The sequence below is a fragment of the Hylobates moloch genome, unplaced genomic scaffold, assembly GCF_009828535.3.
Source record: "Hylobates moloch isolate HMO894 unplaced genomic scaffold, HMol_V3 SCAFFOLD_6, whole genome shotgun sequence".
In the NCBI taxonomy this organism is placed as follows: Eukaryota; Metazoa; Chordata; class Mammalia; order Primates; family Hylobatidae; genus Hylobates; species Hylobates moloch.
Window position 1 is genome coordinate 81,554,919 of NW_026652281.1, and position 22,698 is coordinate 81,577,616.

General features: G+C 45.4%; 1 protein-coding gene and 1 pseudogene across 2 annotated transcripts in view; both read right to left on the reverse strand.

Annotated features, from left to right (window-relative positions):
- Positions 1-22,698, reverse strand: part of BCL7C (BAF chromatin remodeling complex subunit BCL7C) — a 57,081-nt gene that overhangs the window by 9,059 nt on the left and 25,324 nt on the right. The window lies entirely within an intron of this gene.
- On the reverse strand, positions 5,904-22,232 carry LOC131383824 (histone-lysine N-methyltransferase SETMAR-like; annotated as a pseudogene).

Below are 22,698 nucleotides of genomic sequence, written 5' to 3' on the forward strand. Positions count from 1 at the left end.
ATCCATCTGACTTCTGCACAGGCCACACTGGTGGGTTAAATGAGTATGTGATAGGTGTCATCACCCTTGCTTCTTTTAATTTTTTGATGGCGGCATTAATCTCTGTGCTTCCCTCAGGAATGTGGTATTTCTACTGGCTTCTTTTCTCTTTAGGGAGGGGAAGTTCCAGGGGCTTTCACTTAGACCTTCCTGTCATATTGACCTTCAGTCTATGAGTCAGAGAGTCTATGTGGGGATTCTGGCACTATGTCGGTTTTCAATCAGTTGTCTCAGCTCTAAATGTCACCCTCCAGTACCTGCTCTAAGATAACGGGCTGGACTTCTATTACATTTCTCCTTGCAAAGAACATGATGTTATGCTTTGTCAGTAGAGGGCGCTGGTGGGACATTGCAAGAAGAAGGGGAAGCTCTTCCTGGTTCTGGTTCTGTTGAGGTTTCATTTTTCTTGCTCTTGCTGCAGTTTTTCAGGGGCAGATCCCAGTGGTTCTCTGCCCTAGATGCATGTCCAGAGTGAAAAGTCCTTGGGAGGCTCAAAGACCCCAGTTTGCAACACTTTACCACGTTCCCTCCCCCAATATGGACACCACAAATCCCATACCACATGCTGCCTTTGCAGTGAGTGGCTCCTGGCACTTGGACAGTTTTTGCACACCCACCACTGGTCCTGACCCTCATGTGGCTTTCTCTAGCACTGAACTCTGGCAGAGCACGCTTCTCCAGTACTTGACTTCTGTAGCAGTCTAGTTTTCTCCAGCACTGTGCTCTCACCAAGCGCACTTTTTCTAACAGGTAGAAAGCATGGCTTTCTCTGGCACTTGGTTCCTGTATGGGTACAGCTTCCTCAGGCACTGGGCTCTCACTGAGTCTGCATGCTCTCGTGCTTGACTCCTCTAACGGCCTGACTCTCTACAGGGCTTGATCCTTGCACTGGCAAAGCTCTTTCCAACAATGGGCTCCTGCAGAGTGAGTTTCCTACAGTTCTTGGTTCCAACAGTGCTTGGTGGAATAGCAGCTTCACCTGATATCCCAGAGGGCCGATTTCTAGGAGGTCTCATTTGGTGAGGCATGTCAGTGGCTTCTCTGCCATGCCTTTCAAATGACATCTGGATCTCAGCCCTGGTGGGAGAAGATTCTTCCTTGGATACTGTATCTCAGCCCTGGGGATAGTAGCTGATCTTTATATCTGCCACCTCTGTATTTATTTCTGTATTCTTTTTTTTTATTTTTTTTTATTGAGACAGCACTCTGTTGCCCACGCTGGAGTATAGTGGTGCAATCACAGCTCACTGCAGCCTCAAACTCCTGGGCTCAAGAGATCCTTCAGCCGGGCGGGGTGGCTCATGCCTGTAATCCCAGCACTTTGGGAGGCCGAGGCAGGTGGATCACAAGATCAGGAGATCGAGACCAGCCTGGCCAACGTGGTGAAACCTCATCTCTACTAACAATACAAAAATTAGTTGTGCATGGTGGCGGGCGCCTGTAGTCCCAGCTACTCGGAGAGGCTGAGGCAGGAGAATGGCGTGAACCCGGGAGGCGGAGCTTGCAGTGAGCCGAGATTGCGCCACTGCACTCCAGCCTGGGCGAAAGAGCAAGACTCCGTCTCAAAAAAAAAAAAATAATAATAATAATTCCTTACGTTAAACTCCCATTGTGGCTTCTGCCTTTTGATTGAATCTTAACTGATATAATAAGTGGCACTGGGAGTGATCCCAGGAGACAGACCTGCAGAGATGGATTTGGGGATTTATTTAATCACACCCTGGGCTTGAGCTCCCTGCTGAGCTCCTTGCCATGGGAAGTGGGATGCCAGCAACCCATGGCCTGCAGTAGCATTCCAGCTAGTGATGCTGTCAAGTGATGGTGGTGAAGTGCTGACTGAAGCACATGCCTTGGGAACCCAAATGGCTGCTATTCTTGACTACAGTGACAGCAGTAATGACCAAGGAACAAGGACTGTGGCGTGCGATGGATTCTTTTCAGTACAGTTGAGTTATTACAAAGAGAAAATGGCAAGCTCAGGTCTATTCACTCTCAGCTCAAGTCACAGTTTGAGAATCAGAATGCTTCCATGACAAGCCTAAAACAATCTCTGACTTGTGTAGACCCAGGGCTGATATTGCTGAAAGTCAAACACATAATTTAATTGTGTGGTTTGCTGAAAAGTAATGAGTTGAATTTGCAGTCTAATCAAATTTGTCATGCAAAAACTAGGGCACTAATTGGGAAAGAATAGGATCCAGAAATTTGGAATGTTGAATCTGGTTGGACCCAGATGAAGCCAACAGTATTGAACTCCTACGTCATTCAGAGTCTCCCTTGTGAGTGGAAGTAGCCTGATGTCCACAGTCTGAAGAGACTCACTTTCCTCTGTCTGAAAACCCTGTGATAACCTCACCTGGGCAAATGCCTTGAAAGTGGATGCTCATACCCTCAAAATCCACCACAACCAATCTGTTGCCAGTAGGTCTTTAATAGGGTCAAATCTCATCATGGGCCAGGCACAGTGACTCACACCTGTAATCTCAGCACTGTGGGAGACCAAAGCGGGTGGATCACCTAAGGTCAGGAGTTCAAGACCAGCCTGTCCAACATGGTGAAACCCTGTTGCTACTAAAAACAAAAACTAGCCGGGCATGATGGTGCACACCTGTAATCCCAGCTACTCAGGAGGCTGAGGCAGGAAAATCGCTTGAACCCGGGAGGCAGAGGTTGCCAAGAGCCAAGATTGTGCCACTGCACTACAGCCTGGGCAACAGAATGAGACTCCATCTCAAAAAAAAAAAAATCTCACCTTGTTTCAGGGGGACAGATACACACTGAGACTCAGGAGGAAATGGCCCAGCTTACACACTAAAATAATTGCAGGACATTGTTGATACGTTAGCAGAAAACTAGGGTGTCTGGGAAGATGGGTGCTAAGGATGTTAGACCAGTGAGGGGAGAATGTGATACTAGATAAGGCCAAATTCATTGATATGGGTGCATGTGCTAGAGACTCCAGACATAATATGTTAGCTTGTGTACCTGAATTTGGCTGTAAGAGACTACTTGGCTGGTTGACTGGAATTTGGAGTTCATGGTGGCCTACCACTATTAAGTGGTTGGTGAAATGAGATGCTAGATCTTTCCTAGCAATCACAAGGAAGACAGAATCTAAAGGCTTAGCGTGATAGATTGCATTTATCATGTGCACTCTATCAACTCTATTTTATGAGAGGACCCAGAAGGCACTCCTTTTGCTAGGGCATTGAAGGGAGTAGCTGTATCTTTGAGAAGTTCTCTGGTTGCTGTCCTTTGTAGGCCAAGTAAGGCTGTAGGAAATGCACCATTGAGGTGGGCCCTCTGATCTCGGGATATGAAGGGACCTTCACAAGTTAGATACATCAACTGTAAAGGGCAGCAGAGACCACCAGGCAATCTAATTTCTTGGCTTGCAGAGGTCTTGGCAGTAGCTAATGGATTATAGTGTCCCTAGGAACAAAGTAGATGGGCAGTGTACTCCAATATTGCTTGGTCTGTTTCCTTGTTGATCATCTGTCCTATCCATTATTGAAAGTAGGGTATTGAGGCCAGGTGTGGTGACTCACACCTGTAATCCCAGCACTTTGGGAGGCCGAGGCCAGCAGATCACCTGAGGTCAGGAGTTCAAGACCAGCCTGGCCAACATGGTGAAACTCCATCTCTACTAAAAATACAAAAAAATTCTAGCTGAGTGTGGTGGCACATGCCTGCAATCCCAGCTACTCAGGAGGCTGAGGCAGGAGAATCACTTGAACCCAAGGCAGAGGTTGCAGTGAGCCAAGATTGTGCCATTGCATTCTAGCCTGGGCGACAAAGTGAGACTCCGTTGCCAAAAAAAAAGGCTGGGTGCGGTGGTTCACGCCTGTAATCCCAGCACTTTGGGAGCCCGAGGTGGGTGGATCACGAGGTCAGGAGATCGAGATCATCCTGGTGACTCACACCTGTAGTCCCAGCTACTTGGGAGGCTGAGAGAGAATGGTGTGAACCCGGGAGGCAGAGCTTTCAGTGAGCCAAGATTGAGCCACTGCACTCCAGCCTGGGGGACAGAGCGAGACTCTGTCTCAAAAAAAAAAAAAAAAAAAAAAAAAAAAGAAAAAGAAAAAGTAGAGTATTGAAATCTCTGGCTAATATTGTTGAATTGCTTATTTCTCCCTTCAGTTCTATCAGTTTTTGCTTCATGTATTTTGGGGCTCTGTTGTTAGATGCATGTATGTTTTCAATTATTACGGCTTCCTGATGGATTGACCTCTTTATCATTATAAAATGTCTTTTGTATCTAGTAACAATTTTTGTCTTAAATTCTGGTTTGTCTGATATATATATTAGCATAGCCACTCCACATCCCTTTTTTTGTTTTTTTGAGACTGAGTTTAGCTCTATTGCCCAGGCTGGAGTGCAGCAGCACGATCTCGGCTCACTGCAACCCCCGCATCCTGGGTACAAGCAATTCTTGTGCCTCAGCCTCTCAAGTAGCTGGGATTACAGGCTCCCACCACCCGCCCAGCTAATTTTTATATTTTTAGTAGAGACGAGGTTTCACCATGTTGGCCAGGCTGGTCTCGAACTCCTGACCTTGGGCGATCTGCATGCCTCGGCCTCCCAAAGTGTTGGGATTATAGGCATGAGCCCCTGTGCCTGGCCTCCTTTTTTCTCCTTTTTTTTTTTTTTTTTTTTTGGAGACAGGGTCTTGCTGTCACTCAGGCTGGAATGAATGGTACGATCACAGCTCACTGAAGCCTCGACCATGCCTAGCTAACTTTTGTATTTTTTATTGTAGAGATGGGTTTTGCCATGTTGCCCAGGCTGGTCTCAAACTTCTGGGCTGAAGAAATATGCCTTCCAGGCTGGGCGTGGTAGCTCACACCTTTGGGAGGCCGAGGTGGGCGGATCACAAGGTCGGGAGATCAAGACCATCCTGGCTAACGCGGTGAAACCCCATCTCTACTAAAAATACAAAAAAATTAGCCGGGCATGGTGGTAGGCGCCTGCAGTCCCAGCTACTCAGGAGGCTGAGGCAGGAGAATGGCGTGAACCCAGGAGGCAGAGCTTGCAGTGAGCCGAGATCACACCACTGCACTCCAGCCAGGGTGACTGAGCGAGACTCCATCTAAAAAAAAAAAAGAAAAGAAAAAAGAAAAAAAGAAATATGCCTTCCAAATTGCTGGGATTACAGGCATGAGCCACCACACCCAGCAAACACATCTCTTATAGTTACTTTTGCATGGCATATCTTGTTACATCCTTTTACCTACAAACTATTTATCTTTGAGTATAAAGGCACTATATACAGTCATGTGTTGCTTAACAATGGGGATACATTCTGAGAAATGTGTCATGGGCGACTTTGTCATTGTGCAGACATCATGGAATGTAGTTACATAAACCTAGATGGTATAACCTGCTACTATAAATCTAGACTATCCATATAGACTATTGCTCCTAGGCTACAGATATGTACAGCATGTTACTGTCCTGAATACTGTAGGTGATATATATATATAATACTGTAACACGATGGTATCTGTGTATTTAAACACACAGAAAAGGTACAGTAAAAATACAGCATAAAAGATAAAATGATATGCCACACTGGTATACCATGGTATGCCATGGTAAGTACCTAGGGCACTTACCAGAATGGAGCCTACAGGATTGGAAGTTGCCCTAGATGAGTTAGTAAGTCAGTAGTGAGTGAATGTGAAGGCCTAGGACATTATGGTACACCACTGTAGGCTTTATGAACACTATATATATAGGCTACACTAAATTTACAAAAAAGATTTTTTCTGCAGTAATAAATTAATTTTAGCTAACTGCAACTTTTGGTGCAAATGTAATTGCAGTTTTGCACCACGAATTTTAAATCATTATAACTAGGCTCAAACACATCTTTATTAATCAAAATAGGAACCAGTACAATCAACACGTTTTTTCCAATGAGAAATAAGTTTGTTTATTCCTGTAGCTTAAAAATCTGTGCTTCGGGATTCAGCGAACTCTTGGAAAGCATTTTCTGCATCCTGCTGGTTGTGGAAGCGTTTTCCCTGCAAAACTGTTGGGATGCTTGAAGAAGTGGTAATCAGTTGGCAAGAGGTCAGGTGAATATGGTGGATGAGGCAAAACTTCATAGCCCAATTCATTCAACTTTTTTTTTTTTTTTGAGATGGAGTCTCACTCTGTCACCCAGGCTGGAGTGCAGTGGCACAATCTTGGTTCACCGCAACCTCCACCTTCTGGGTTCAAGCAGTTCTCTTGCCTCAGCCTCTCGAGTAGCTGGGATTACAGGCGCCAGCTACCATACCCAGCTAATTTTTGTATTTTTAGTAGAGACAGGTTTCACCATGTTGGCCAGGCTGTTCTCGAACTGCTGACCTCAAGTGATCCGTCCACTGGCCTCCCAAAATGTTGGGATTACAGGCGTGAGCCACCGCACCCGGCTCAACACTTCAAGCGTTGGTTATGCGATGTGTGGTTGTTGTCATGGAGAATAACTGGGCCCTTTCTGTTGAGCAATGCCACAGCAAGCCTTGCAGTTTTCGGTGCATCTCTTCGATTTGCTGAGCATACTTCTCAGATGTAATGGTTTCACTGGGATTCAGAAAGTTGCAGTGGATCAGACCAGCAGCAGACCACCAAACAGTGACCGTGACCTTTTTTTGGTGCAAGGTTGGCTTTGGGAAGTGCTTTAGAGCTGCTTCTCAGTACAGCCACAGAGCTGGTTGTTGCCGGTTGTCATATAAAATCGACTTTTTGTCACACGTCACAATCTGATCAAGAAATGATTCATTGTTGTTGCATAGAATAAGAGAAGATGACACTTCAAAATGACGATTTTTTAAATTTTTGGTAAGGTCATGAGGCACCCACTTACTGAGCTTTTTCACCTTTCCAATTTGCTTCAAATGCCAAATGGCCATAGAATGGTTGATGGTTGAGTTCTTGGGCAACTTCTCGTGTAGTTTTAAGAGGATCAGCTTCAATGAGCGCTTTCAGTTAGTCATTGTCAACTTCCGATGGCCGGACACTATGCTCCTCATCTTCAAGGCTCTCATCTTCTTTGCAAAACTTCTTGAACCACCACTGTACTGTATGTTCGTTAGCAGTTCCTGGGCCAAATGTGTTGTTGATATTGCGAAGTGTCTCCACTGCTTTATGACCCATTTTTAACTTGAATAAGAAAATCGCTTGAATTTGCTTTTTGTCTAACATCATTTCCATAGTCTAAAATAAACGTAAAATAAACAGCAGTAATGAGTCATTAAAAAAAATAAAGTGAGAAATGACCATTAAAATGATGTATAACATAACCACATTTATTTAAGAATGTATTCCAAAATCAAATGGCAAATTCCAACAATTACTTTTGCACTCACTTAGTAACTTTATAAATTTTTTTTTTTTTTTTTGAGATGGAGTCCTGCTTTGGCGCCCAGGCTGGAGTGCAGTATTGTGATCTCGGCTCACGGCAACCTCCACCTCCCGGGTTCAAGTGATTCTTCTGCCTCAGCCTCCTGAGTAGCTGGGATTACAGGCACACACCGCCACGCCTGGCTAATTTTTGTATTTTTAGTAGAGACGGGGTTTCACCATATTGGTCAGGCTGGTCTCGAACTCCTGACCTCAGGTGATACACCTGCCTTGGCCTCCCAAAGTGCTGAAATTACACGCATGAGCCACCTCACCCAGCCAAACTTTTTAATTTTTTAAACTTACTCTTTTGTCAATAAGCTCATTAATAAATGTTATTACACTTAGCTTAAAGTACACATTGTACAGCTGTACAAAAATATTTCCTTTCTTTATATCCTTATTCCAGAAGCTTTTTCTATTTTATTTTATTTGTTTATTTTTTGAGATGGAGTTTTGCTCTTGTTGCCCAGGCTGGAGTGCAAATGGCGTGATCTCGGCTCACCGCAACCTCCGCCTCCCGTATTCAAGCGATTCTCCTGTCTCTGCCTCCCGAGTAGCTGGGATTACAGACATGCGCCACCACGCCCAGCTAATTTTGTATTTTTTTCAATAGAGACGGGGTTTCTCCATGTTGGTCGGGCTGGTCTCGAACTCCTGACCTCAAGTGATCCACCCATCTCGGCCTCCCAAAGTGCTGGGAATACAGGCATAAGCCACCCAGCCTGGCCAACTTTTTCTATTTTAAAAAGTGTATTTTTCAATATTTTAAACTTTTTTGTTAAAAACCAAGACACACACACACACATCAGCCTAGGCCTACACTAGTCAAGATCATCGAGATCACTGTCTTCCACCTCCACATCGTGCCCCACTGGAAGGTCTTCAGAGGCAATAACATGCATGGAGCTGTCATCTCCTATGATAACACATTCTTCTGGAATCCCTCCTGTAGGACCTGCCTGAGGCTCTTCTTGAGGGACTATTACTCTTTCAAAAAATGTCCATGGTGGTTTGCTTGGCTTCTTTCTTTCTTTTATTTTAATCATACATTTGCTTGTAAACAGTTAATGCACCATGAACATCTCTCTCTATTAATGAAAACCATTCAGTCTGGGGGTCCGTGTTTTCAACGTTTTAAGGACTTTGTTGAGGTCTGCAGCAGCTTCTGCTAAACCCTTCACTGTGAATTTTCTTCTGGGTTTTTCTTCTCCTGCAGTTTCTTTTTTCTCTTGCCTCTTGTTCAGCTATGTATTCCTGTTCCAGTTCCAACAGCTCCTCATTAGTCAATTCCTCAGGAATTACCTCTAGGCGCTCTACCGTGTCATCCTCATCCACACACAGGTTAAAATTATTTGCCACCTCAACCACAGCTTTATTGATTTTTGAAACCACCTCATCCTTAACAAATACTTTTAAGTCATGGACCAACCTTTTGAGTGTCTTCCTCCAGATGGCATTCATACCGCATGGTGACATCACCCCAAGTCTAAGCAGGGTTTTTGATGAAGTCGCAGATGTGTTGCAATCCTTCCAGAATTGTCTCAGTGTCTTCCTCAGCTGCAGCAATCACCTGGGCAAAGGTCTCCTCAGGTAATAGGCCTTAAAAGCTGCTATACCTCCATGATCCATTGGTTGAAACAAAGAGGTGGTGTTTGGAGGGGAAAACACCACTTAGATATTGGGATGAATATCACCAGTAAAAGGAGGATGTACGGGAGCCTTATCAACAATAAGCAAAATCTTGAAAAATATATTATTCTCCAAACAGTATTTCTGCATTTCTCTGGCAAAACAATTCAGGATTGCATCTTGGAAGAGGAGCTAGGTCATCCAAGACTTCTTATTGCTCCTGTAGTACACTGGCCATGTGTGCTTACTGATGTGCTTCAAGGCCCTGTAGTTCTCACTGTGCCAGATCACAAAGGGTTTCAATTTGTAGCCTACAACATTGTCCCCCAAGGAAGACTGTTTTCCTGTTCTTCAAAGCGTTGAAACCTGGCATTGACTGGGCCTCCTTATGGATGAAAGTTCTCTTAGGCATCCATTTTCAGAATAGGGAAGTTTCGTCCATATTGAAGATTTTCTCTGGCAAGTAATTTTCCTGCACAATCAGCTTATCTAAAGTTTCCAAAAATTCTTCAGCTGCCTTCACATCAGCACTCACAGACTCACCACTCACTTTTTTGTTTGTTTGTTTGTTTTTTTGTTTTGAGACACAGTCTCGCTCTGTCACCCAGGCTGGAGTGCAGTGGCATGATCTCAGCTTACTGCAACCTCCGCCTCCCGGAGCGATTCTCCTGCCTCAACCTCCTGAGTGCCTGGGATTACAGGCACGTGCCTGGCCAATGTATTTTTAGTAGAGACAGGGTTTCGCCATGTTGGTTAGGCTGGTCACGAATTCCTGACCTCAAGTGATCCACCCGCCTTGGCCTTCCAAAGTGCTGGGATTACAGGCATGAGCCACCATGCCCAACCTCACCACTCACTTTTACGTTATGTAATTAATAACATAATTAATCCTTTAAACCACTCAGAGCTAGCAATAATTCAACATTAATAGTTGGGTCCAGCCGTTTCTTTCAATGTCGCACACAGACTTTTTGTTTTGGCTGAGATCATCATGGTGCTGAGAGAGCTATGCTTCTGTGTCTAGTCTTCAATCCAGGTCATCAGAAGTTTCTCCACATCTGATATAGGCTACCCTTCTCAAATTAATTAATTAATTAATTTATTTATTTTGAGATGGAGTCTCCCTCTGTTGCCCAGGCTGGAGTGCAGTGACATGATCTCGGCTCACTGCAAGCTCTACCTCCTGGGTTCAAGCGATTCGTCTGCCTCAGCCTCGTGAATAGCTGGGATTACAGGCGTGTGCCCACCACCACACCCGGCTAATTTTTGTATTTTTCATAGAGATGGGGTTTCACTACATCGGCCAGGTTGGTCTTGAACTCCTGACCCCTCCAGTGATCCGTCCACCTCAGCCTCCCAAAGTGCTGGGGTTATAGGCATGAGCCACTGCACCTGGCCCTGCCCTTCTCAAATTTTTATGAGTCTCATTGTCTTCAGTGACGCAGATCCTTTAATAGCTTCTGTCACTTTGTTCTTGTTCTTTAAGATCATTGCTATGGACAGGGCATGGTGGCTCCTGCCTGTAATCCCAACAGTTTAGGAGGCTGAGGCAGGAGGATCGCTTGAGCCCAGAAGTTTGAGACCAGCCTGGGCAACATAGTAAGCCCCTGTCTCTATTTAAAAGGAGAAGAAAGGGCTGGGCGCGGTGGCTCACACCTGTAATCCCAGCACTTTGGGAGGCTGAGGCAGGTGGATCACCTGAGTTCGGGAGTTCAAGACCAGCCTGACCAACATGGAGAAACCCCGTCTCTACTAAAAATACAAAATTAGCCAGGCATGGTGGTGCAGGTGCCTGTAATCCCAGCTATTCAGGAGTCTGATGCAGGAAAATCGCTTGAACCCAGGAGGCAGAGGTTGCAGTGGGCCAAGATTGCACCATTGCACTCCAGCTTGGGCAACAAAGCAAGACTCCATCTAAAAAAAAAAAAAAAAAGAAGAAGAAAGTTACAAATAAAACTTTCTATTTTTTTGCATGTCTCATCATTTTTGGTTGAAAGTGACATTTTAAAAACCAAAGTCAGGTGCAGTGGCTCACGCCTGTAATCCCAGCACTTTGGGAGGCCGAGGCAGGCAGATCACGAGGTCAGGAGATTGAAACCATCCTGGCTAACAGAGTGAAACCCCGTCTCTACTAAAAATACAAAAAATGAGCTGGGCATGGTGACGGGTGCCCGTAGTCCCAGCTACTCAGGAGGCTGAGGCAGGAGAATCACTTGAACCCGGGAGGCAGAAGTTGCAGTGAGTCGAGATCACGCCACTCTACTCCAGCCTGGGCGACACAGTGAGACTCTGTCTTAAAAAAAAAAAAAAAAAAAAAAAAAGGCGTGGCAGCTCTGAAAACTAGATTCCGCCCCTCCCCAGGCTTTGTTAGTGTCACTGTACGTTGTTGCTGCTACTGTTTGTTATGTGAATCCCTAGACTAATTCAGTCGCATCTGTATTCTATGTTGTGCGGCCACTGAAGTGTGCTCTGTTAGAGCAGTTAGCCAAGTTAGCTTAGTTGTCAGCTAATGACTGGACAGAAATTTTCTTAAATGCCATTCACGAATGACTCTCCCAGCTTTTCCGAGGGGCTCTATGTGTGTGTCTCAGTGTTCCAAAGGCAGTTTACTGTTCTAACCTTCCCTTGCTGCCGGCACAGAGCCACAAGGTCAGCTAGAGGTGAAAGCATAGGGTCTTCTCAGGTCTTTTCTCCGTATGCTCACAGCCCTAGACATGCTGGTGACCTAGGAATTCCTAAGAATATGTCAGAGCTTTGCTCTCTATTGGATATGGCATGGTTTTCTTTCAAGTTTTTTGTCAGCCTCTTATATCTGCAACTGGTATTACCACCCCAGGCACTTGTGATGTTAAACAGTTGTCACTGCCTGTTTTTGTTTGTTTTCAACAAATGCCCTAGGGATATGGCTGTTGGTAAAGGAAAAGTCCTGAGTCAGGTCAAATAAAGATAAACCCTAAGGGCTGGGCATGGTGGCTCATGCCTGTAATCCCAGCATTTTGGGAGGCCAAGGCGGGCGGATCACATGAGGTCAGGAGTTCGAGACCAGCCTGGCCAACATGGTGAAACTCCATCTGTATTAAAAATACAAAATTAGCTAGGCATGGTGCTGCATGCCTGTAGTTCCAGCTACCCAGGAGGCTGAGGCAGGAGAATCACTAGAACCCAGGAGGCAGAGGTTGCAGTGAGCCGAGATTGTGCCACTGTACTCCAGCCTGGGTGACAGAGCGAGACTCCATCTCAAAAAAAAAAAAAAAGATAAACCCTGAGAATAGAACTTTTCAAGGAGTCAGTGGATAGGTCAAATAATGACACTTCTCTGGAAACAGAGCTTTTGTTGAGGTTCAAACCTGTTCTGCCCCTCCAATGGCTGCTAGGCTACTGGTTCTCACAGGTCTCTTAGTTGTGAGGCTCTTAGTTATCAAGATTGCTGTGGACCAAGGGAGAGAAGAATGGGAGCAGAGCAAGTTAAAACACCACAAAGCTCACTCTCCTTACTAGGATTCAGCTGTTTTTTCTTGAAAAACCATGCCTTGGAGGCCGGGCGCGGTGGCTCACACCTGTAATCCCAGCACTTTGGGAGGCCAAGGCGGGTGGATCACCTGAGGTCAGGAGTTAGAGACCAGCCTGGCCGACATGATGAAACCCCGTCTCTACTAATAATACAAAAATTAGCTCGGTGTGGTTGTGCACACCTGTAATCCCAGCTATTCGGGAAGCTGAGGCAGAAGAATCACTTGGACCTAAGAGGTGGAGGTTGCAGTGAGCCGAGATTGCGCCATTGCATTCCAGCCTGGGTGACAAGAACGAAACTCCATCTCCAAAAAAAGAAAGAAAGAAAAGAAAAGAAAAGAAAAGAAAAGAAAAGAAAAGAAAGAAAGAAAGAAAGAGAAAGAAAGAGGAAGGAAGGAAGGAAGGAAGGAAGGAAGGAAGGAAGGAAGGAGGGAAGGAAGAAAGAAAGAAAAACCATGCCTTGGATTGTAATAGCTAGCCTTTGGTTAATTTATAGAGTTCTGAAAAAGCTGATTTGGGCAATTTTTGCCAGTGTTCTCATTGCTTTTATGGGGGAATGGATTTTTGGAAGTCTTTACTCTGCCATTGCAGAGTATTTCTCTCCTGCTTCCTTTATACACTAGGAGAAACCCTAGGTCTGGTAGCCAAGATCCTGACTCCATTGCCACAGTGAGGAGTCCCAGCCTCTCATTCCTTTCCAGACCTAAGTCATTAGCGGACCCAGAGCTCCTTGATTGAAGGAGATAACCAGTCCCCTGGAGGAAGGTCCTTGCAGCACAAATCTTCCTTCAAGCCTTTCCAAAGTGACCTATGGCCACTCACCAGGGTGTCTGTGCCCTGGGGAGAGGGAATATCCAGGCTCCTTAGGGATTACTAGACATGGGCTCTAAGTTTATGCTTATTCCTAGGAACCCAAAATGCCAGTGTGCTCCACCAGTCAAAATAAGGGCTTAAGGGGGTCAGAGGATAGATGGAATCTTAATTCCAGGCCTCCTCAGTGGGCCCAAGTGGTTCACAGACCCGTCCTGTGATTACTTCCTCAATGCCAGGAAAAACCTAGAATAGACATATTCGGTAGTTGGCATAGTCATTAATGAGACACTCAGAGATACTGGAAGAAATCCTATCACATGTCAGAAATTCAAGAGAAGGAGCCCTGCAATTACATGTGAAACTGAAGGGTTGATCCAGAAGACCAACACCAAACAACAGGAGTCCCAAAAGAAGAGAACAGGAACAGTGGAGTGGGAAATTTGAGTCTGAAGAGTAAAATGACTCGCATGAATAAAGATAAGCATCTAGATATAGCCTGATAAAATCTCTGAGTTCCAGAAATAGAAAAAACACCCTATAAGCTTCCAGACAAAAAGATTAGGTTACTTATAAAGGAACGAGAATCCTCTAAGGGATTACTACAATACTACAAGCCAGGATATAGTAAAATACAGATTGCTAAGAGAAAAGGAATGTGACCAAAGAATCAAAACCAACCAGTGTAATTGCCTAACCAAGGCAAAAGAAAGACATTTTCTGGCTTCAAGATTCAGTGCATATATCACCTACATGCCCTCTGAGGGATTTCCTTAAGAAAATCCTCTCAGCAGTGGTTACAAATTCACAATAATGACAGATGAAGAGGTAAGGTAGCAGAGTTAGCAATGAATTATGCAATACAGAGAGAGAGTTCGGCTTAGATGGTGGAGGATAGACTAGGAATTTGTGCATCAAGTGTTTAGAAACTGTTTTGCAGAAGTGATTAATGAAAATCCTAATAACAGTCCCACCATGGTGGTTTACACCTGAAATCCCAGCGCTTTGGGATGCTGAGATAGGAGGATCATTTGAGGCCAGCAGTTCAAGACCAGCCTGGGCAACACAGCGAGACCCTGTCTCTGTCAGGCCTCTGAGCCCAAGCTAAGCCATCACATCCCCTGTGACCTGCACGTATACATCCAGATGACCTGAAGCAACTGAAGATCCACAAAAGAAGTGAAAATAGCCTTAACTGATGACGTTCCACCATTGTGATTTGTTCCTGCCCCACTCTAACTGATACGATATATTCTTCCCCCTCCCTGCCCTTAAGAAGGCACTTTGTAATATTCTCCCCTGCCCTTAAGAAGGTACTTTGTGATATTCTCCCCACTCTTGAGAATGTACTTTGTACACCTATCCCAAACCCATAAGAACTAATGATAATCCCACCACCCTTTGCTGATTCTCTTTTCGGACTCTGCCTACCTGCACCCAGGTGAAATAAACAGCCTTGTTCCTCACACAAAGCCTGTTTGGTGGTCTTTTCACACAGATGCGTGTGACATTTGGTGCCAAAACCCGGGAGAGGAGGACTCCTTTGGGAGACCAGTCCCCTGTCCTTGCTCTCACTCCGTGAGGAGATCCACCTACGACCTTGGGTCCTTAGACCAACCAGCCCAAGGAACATCTCACCAATTTCAAATCAGGTAAGTGGTCTTTTCACTCTCTTCTCCAGCCTCTCTTGCTACCCTTCAATCTCCCTCTCTTGCTACCCTTCAATCTCCCTGTCCTTCCAATTCCAGCTCTTTTTCCTCTCTAGTAGAGACAAAGGAGACACATTTTATCCGTGGACCCAAAACTCCGGTGCCGGTCACAGACTCGGGAAGACAGTCTTCCCTTGGTGTTTAATCATTGCGGGGACACCTGCCTGATTATTCACCCCACATTTCATTGGTGTCTGATCACCATGGGGATGCCTGCCTTGGTCATTCACCCACATTCCCTTTGTGGCAAGTCAATTGTGGGGACGCCTGCTTCGGCTGCTCACCCACATTGTAGCCCCGGGCTGCTCACCACTCCGTGTCTCTTTCTCTTTAAACTTACCTCCTTCGCTATGGGCAAGCTTCTGCCCTCCATTCCCCCTTCTTCTCCTTTAGCCTGTGTTCTCAAAAACTTAAAATCTCTTCAACTCACACCTGACCTAAAACCTAAACACCTTATTTTCTTCTGCAATACAGCTTGACCCCAATACAAACTCGACAATGGTTCCAAATAGCCAGAAAATGGCACTTTCAATTTCTCCATCCTACAAGATCTAGATAATGCTTGTTGTAAAATGGGCAAATGGTCTGAGATGGCTGACATCCAGGCATTCTTTTACACATCAGTCCCTCTCTAGTCTCTGCTCCTAATGCGACTCGTCCCAAATCTTTCTTCTTTCTCTCCTGTCTGTTCCTTCAGTCTCCACCCCAAGCTCTGAGTCCTCTAAATCCTCCTTTTCTATGAACCCATCTGACCTCTCCCCTCCTTCCCAGGCTTGCTCCTTGTCAGGCCAAGCCAAGTCCCAATTCTCCCTCAGCCTCTGCTCCCCAACCCTATAATCCTTCTATCACCTCCCCTCCTCACACCCGGTCCAGTTTACGGTTTTTTTCTGTGACTAGCCCTCCCCCATCTGTCTAACAATTTCCTCTTAGAGAGGTGGCTGGAGCTGAAGGTATAGTCAAGGTTAATGCTCCTTCTTCTTTATCCAACCTCTCTCAAATCAGTTAGCATTTAGGCTCTTTTTCATTAAATATAAAAACCCAGCCCAGTCCAATGCCAGTTTGGCAATAACCCTTAGACACTTTACCACCCTTTACTCGACATTAGAAAAAGCTCCAAAAATTAGATTCTGGCCCTCAAACCCTAAAACAGGACTTAATTAACCTTGCCTTCAAGGTGTACAATAATAGAGTAGAGGCAGCCAAGTAGCAACATATTTCTGAGTTGCAACTCCTTGCCTCCACTGTGAGAGAAACCCCAGCCACATCTCCAGCACACAAGAACTTCCAACCCCCTGAACCACTGCAGCCAGGCGTTCCTCCAGGACCTCCTCCCCCAGGATCTTGCTTCAAGTGCCAGAAATCTGGCCACTGGGCCAAGGAATACCCACAGCCCAGGATTCCTCCTAAGCCATGTCCCATCTGTGTGGGATCCCACTGGAAATTGGACTGCCCAATTCGCCCAGCAGCCACTGCCAGAGACCCTGGAACTCTGGCCCAAGGCTCTCTGACTGACTCCTTCTCAGATCTTCTCAGATTAGTGGCTGAAGACTGATGCTGCCTGATCGCCTGGGAAGCCTCCTGGACCATCACAGACGCTTTGGGTAACTCTTATAGTGGAGGGCAACTCCGTCCCCTTCTTAATCAATATGGAGGCTACCCACTCCACATTACCTTCTTTTCAAGGGCCTGTTTCCCTTGCCCCCATAACTGTTGTGGGTATTCACGGCCAGGCTTCTAAACCTCTTAAAATTCCCCAACTCTGGTGCCAACTTGGACAACATTCTTTTTTTTTTTTTTTTTTTTTTGAGACAGAGTTTCACTCTTTCACCCAGGCTGGAGTGCAGTGGTGTGATCTCAGCTCACCACAAGCTCCGCCTCCTGGGTTCACGCCATTCTCCTGCCTCAGCCTCCCAAGTAGGTGGGACGCTGCCACCGCGCCTGGCTAACTTTTTGTATTTTTAGTAGAGACAGGGTTTAACCATGGTCTCAATCTCCTAACCTCGTGATCTGCCACCTCAGCCTCCCAAAGTGCTGGGATTACAGGCATGAGCCACCACGCCCGGCCTGGACAACATTTTTTATGCACTCCTTTTTAGTTATCCCTACCTGCCCAGCTCTCTTATTAGGTCAAGACATTTTAATCAAATTATTTGCCTCCTTGACTATTCCTGGGCTACAGCCACACCTCGATACCTCCCTCCACAACCCATTATTCTGTTATGGATCTCAAACATGCTTCCTTTACTATTCCTATGCACCCTTCATCCCAGCCTCTCTTCGCTTTCACTCGGATTGACCCTGACACCCATCAGTCTCAGCAACTTACCTGGGCTGTACTGCCGCAAGGCTGCAGGGACAGCCCCTATTTCTTCAGTCAAGCCCTTTCTCATTATTTACTTTCTTTCCATCCATCTGCTTCTCACCTTATTCAATATTTTAATGACCTTCTACTTTGTAGTTCCCCCTACAAATCCTCCCAACAGGACACCCTCCTGCTCTTCCAACATCTATTCTCAAAGGGATATCTCATATCCCCCTCCAAAGCCCAAATTTCTTCCTCATTCATTACCTATCTCGGCATAATTCTTCATAAAAACACACGTGCTCTCCCAGCTGATCGTGTCTGGATAATCTCCCAAACCCCAACCCCTTCTACAAAGCAACAACTCCTTTCCTTCCTAGGCATGGTTAGGTACTTTCACCTTTGGATACCTGGTTTTGCCATCCTAACTAAATCATTATATAAACTCACAAAAGGAAACCTAGCTGACCCCATAAATCCTAAATCCTTTCCCCACTCCTCTTTCCATTCCTTAAAAACAGCCCTAAAAGCTGCTCCCACACTAGCTCTCCCTAACTCATCCCAAACCCTTTTGATTACACACAGCTGAAGTGCAGGGCTATGCAGTTGGAATTCTTATACAAGAGCTGGGACCATGCCCTGTAGCCTTTCTGTCCAAACAACTTGACCTTACTGTTTTAGGCTGGCCCCCCCATTATTCCTGATACCACACCTGACTCCCATGACTGTATCTCTCTGATCCACCTGACATTCACTCCATTTCCCCATATTTCCTTCTTTCCTGTTCCTCACCCTGATCACACTTGGTTTATTGATGGCAGTTCCACCAGGCCTAATCACCACTCACCAGCAAAGGCAGGCTATGCTATAGTATCTTCCACATCTATCATTGAGGTCACTGCTCTGCCCCCCTCCACTACCTCTCAGCAAGCAGAACTCATTGCCTTAACTCAGGCCCTCACTCTTGCAAGGGGACTACACATCAAAATCTATACTGACTCTAAATATGCCTTCCATATCCTGTACCACCATGCTGTTATATGGGCTGAAAGAGGTTTCCTCACTATGCAAGGGTCCTCCATCATTAATGCCTCTTTAATAAAAACTCTTCTCAAGGCCTTTTTACTTCCAAAGGAAGCTGGAGTCAATTACTGCAAGGGCCATCAAAAGGCGTCAGATCCCATTGCTCAGGGCAACACTTACGCTGATAAGGTAGCTAAAGAAGCAGCTAGCATTCCAACTTCTGTCCCTCACGGCCGTTTTTCTCCTTCTCACCGGTCACTCCCACCTACTCTCCCACTGAAACTTCCACCTATCAATCTCTTCCCACACAAAGCAAACGGTTCTTGGACCAAGGAAAATATCTCCTTCCAACCTCACAGGCCTATTCTATTTTGTCGTCATTTCATAACCTCTTCCATGTAGGTTATAAGCCACTAGCCCGCCTCTTAAAACCTCTCATTTCCTTTCCATCGTGAAAATCTATCCCCAGTCCGCCACTCTTGACTCCCTCTTGGAGTGGATAGATGATCTTTGCTGACAGGGCATACTCCAATACTTTCACCCTGATGAAGTCCTATTCTTTACTTTTATACTCACTTTTATTCTCGTTCCCATTCTTATGCCACCCTCTACCTCTCCCCAGCTATCTCCACCACACTATCAATCTCACTCACTCTCTCCTAGCCATTTCTAATCCTTCTTTAACAAATAATTGCTGGTTTTGCATTTCTCTTTCCTCCAAAATCACCGAGGCCCTGATTTACTTACTGCTGAAAAAGGAGGACTCTATATTTTTAAATGAAGAGTGTTGTTTTTTCCTAAATCAATCTGGCCTGGTATATGACAACATAAAAAAACTCAAGGATAGAGCCCAAAAACTCGCCAACCAAGCAAATAACTACGCTGAACCCCCTTAGACACTCTCTAATTGGATGTCCTGAGTACCCTCAATTCTTAGTCCTTTAATACCTATTTTTCTCCTTCTTTTATTCAGATCTTGTGTCTTCTGTTTAGTTTCTCAATTAATACAAAACTGCATCCAGGCCATCACCAATAATTCTATAGGACAAATGCTCCTTTTAACAACCCTACACTATCACCCCTTACCCCCAAATCTTTCTTCAGTTTAATCTCTCCCACTGTAGGTTCCCACGCTGCCCCTAATCCTGCTCGAAGCAGCCCTGAGAAATATTGCCCATTATCTCTCCATACCACCCCCAAAATCTTCGCCACCCTAACATTTCACCACTATTTTTTGTTTTTCTTATTAATATAAGACAGGAATGTCAGACCTCTGAGCCCAAGCTAAGCCATCATATCCCCTGTGACCGGCATGTATACATCCAGATGGCCTGAAGCAACTGAAGATCCACAAAACAAGTGAAAATAGCCTTAACTGATGACATTCCACCATTGTAATTTGTTCCTGCCCCACCCTAACTGATATGATATATTCTCCCCCGCCCCGCCCCCGCACCCTTAAGAAGGTACTTTGTAATATTCTCCCCCGCCCTTAAGAAGGTACTTTGTAATCCCAGCACCTTGGGAGGCCAAGACAGGCGGATCACAAGGTCAGGAGATCGAGATCATCCTGGCTAACACGGTGAAACCCCATCTCTACTAAAAATACAAAAAACTAGCCGGGCGTGGTGGCGGGCAACTGTAGTCCCAGCTACTTGGGAGGCTGAGGCAGGAGAATCACTTGAACCTGGGAGGTGGAGCTTGCAGCGAGTCGAGATCACGCCACTGCACTCTATCTAGCCTGGGCGAGGGAGCAAGACTCCATTTCAAAAAAAAAAAAAAAAAGTACTTTGTAATATTCTCCCCACCCTTGAGAATGTACTTTGTATGAATATTCCAAACCCATAAGAACTAATGATAATCCTACCACCCTTTGCTGACTCCTCTTTCGGACTCAGCCCACCTGCACCCAGGTGAAATAAACAGCCTTAAGGCAGGAGGATCCCTTTGAGCTCAGGAGTTTGAGGTTGCAGTGAACTATGATTATGCCACTGCACTCCGGCCCAGGTGACAGAATGATATCTTGTATCTTTAAGAAATAAATGAATAAAAATAAAATAAAACACCAATTCAAGGTACTGGCAGTAGAACTCTAGGTGGCGCGAATAGTGTTACTCTCATTTTTCCTCATCTGTATTTCCTGACTTTCTACCGTGCACATACATATGGCTTTTTTTTTCTTTTTTTTTTTTTGAGACAGAGTCTTGTTCTGTCACCCAGGCTGGAGTGCAGTGGCGTGATCTTGGCCCACTGCAACCTCCGCCTCCCAGGTTCAAGCGATTCTCCTGCCTCAGCCTCCGTAGGAGCTGGGATTACAGGCACCCGCCACCATGCCCTAATTTTTTTTTTTTTTTGTTGTTGTATTTTTAGTAGAGACAGGGTTTCACTCTGTTGGCCAAGCTGGTCTCGAACTCCTGACCTCAGAAGATCCATCCGCCTCAGCCTCCCAAAGTGGTGGTATTACAGGCGTGAGCCACTGTGCCCAGCCATATGGGTTTTATAACAACAACAACAACAAATCCTCATAATAGACTAGAACAAAAAATTGTAAACTATCTCAGTAATAAAACTCGAGGACTGGGGAGAGTGGGAGAGTTAGAAGCATGCTAAAGGCAGCATCTTTCAGGGAGTGATGGAGGAGTGGGCAGGCATAACATTTTGATGGAGGAGGATTATTCACCATGTATCCATAGAGCAATTTAAGGATATGATTCTTGGGAAAGAAGATAAACACTAGCAGGTTAGCAAAGGGAAGACTGGGCATGGTGGTTCACGCCTGTAATTGCAGCACTTTGGTAGGCTGAGGTGGGTGGATCACTTGAGGTCAGGAGTGAGACCAGCCTGGCCAACATGGTGAAACCCTGTCTCTACTAAAAATACAAAAATTAGCCAGGCGTGGTGGCACGCACCTGTAGTCCCAGCTACTCGGGGAGCTGAGGCATAAGAATCACCTGAACCTGGGTGGCAGAGGTTGCAGCGAGCCAAGATCGTGCCACCGCACTGCAGCCTGGCCAAAAGAGCGAGACTCTGTCTGAAAAAAAAAAAGGGATGGGGGAATTAACAGGAACTTGATGAAACCCACCAAAGTTAAAAGAAAAAAAAAAAGGCACAGAGGAAAACATTAATGAAATGTAAATAGTAAATGTAAAATGAGGCGGAAAGAAAGTATATTGCTTATTGAAATAAATATGAACAGGCTGAATTAACCTATTATAAGTCAGAGGTTGGCTGCGTGTGCCGTCTCACGCCTGTAATGCCAGCACTTTGGGAAGCTGAGGTGGGAGGATTATACAAGGCCAAGGTTCACAACCAGTCTGGGCAACATAGTGAGATATCTTCTCTACAAAAAGTTTAAAAATCAGCTGAGCATGGTGGTGCACACCTGTAGTCCCAACTATTCAGAAGGCTGAGGCTGGAGGATCATTTGAGCCCAGGAGTTTGAGGCTACAGTGAGCTACAATTGTGCTACTGCACTCCATCCTGGGTGACAGGGAGATACCCTGTCTCAAAAACAAACAAAAGTCAGAGCTTGTCAAACCAAATTACTTTTAAAATCTAGCCATATGCAATGTACAGGAAATGCACATAAAACAAAGTGACAAAAATGTTGAAAATTAATAGATGGACAAAAAAATTCCAGGCCAAAAAAACATGATTGAGGGGGGTGGATATCATTGAGATTCTGACCATGTTTATTTCTTGGTTTCGGTGGTGGTTATAAGGATATTTTGTTGTGTAATACTATCTTAGACTGTCTATTTTTCTATGAATATTTATGTATATGGATGCTTCATAACTGGTAGGCAGAATAATGGCCATTATTCTGATGTCCTAAAATTCCCACACCCTAATCCCTGGAACACGTGAATGTCTTACTTTACATGGTGAAGGGATTTTGCAGGTGTGATTAAGGACCTTGAGCTGGGGGTTGTCTTGGATTATCCAGGGGGACACAATGTAATCATGTTGGTCTTTAAAATCAGAGACTCGGTCATTCCAGCACTTTGGGAGGCCGAGGCAGGCGGATCACCTGAGGTCAGGAGTTCGAGACCAGCCTGGCCAACATGGTGAAACCCCATCTCTATTAAATATACACAAATTAGCCAGGCATGGTGGCGCATGCCTGTAATCCCAGCTACTCAGGAGGCTGAAACAGGAGAATCGCTTGAACCTGGGAGGTGGAGGTTGCAGTGAGCCAAGATCGTGCCACTGCACTCCGGCCTGGGCAACAGAGCAAGACTCCATCTCAAAAAGAAAAAAATAGAATAAAATCAGAGACTTATT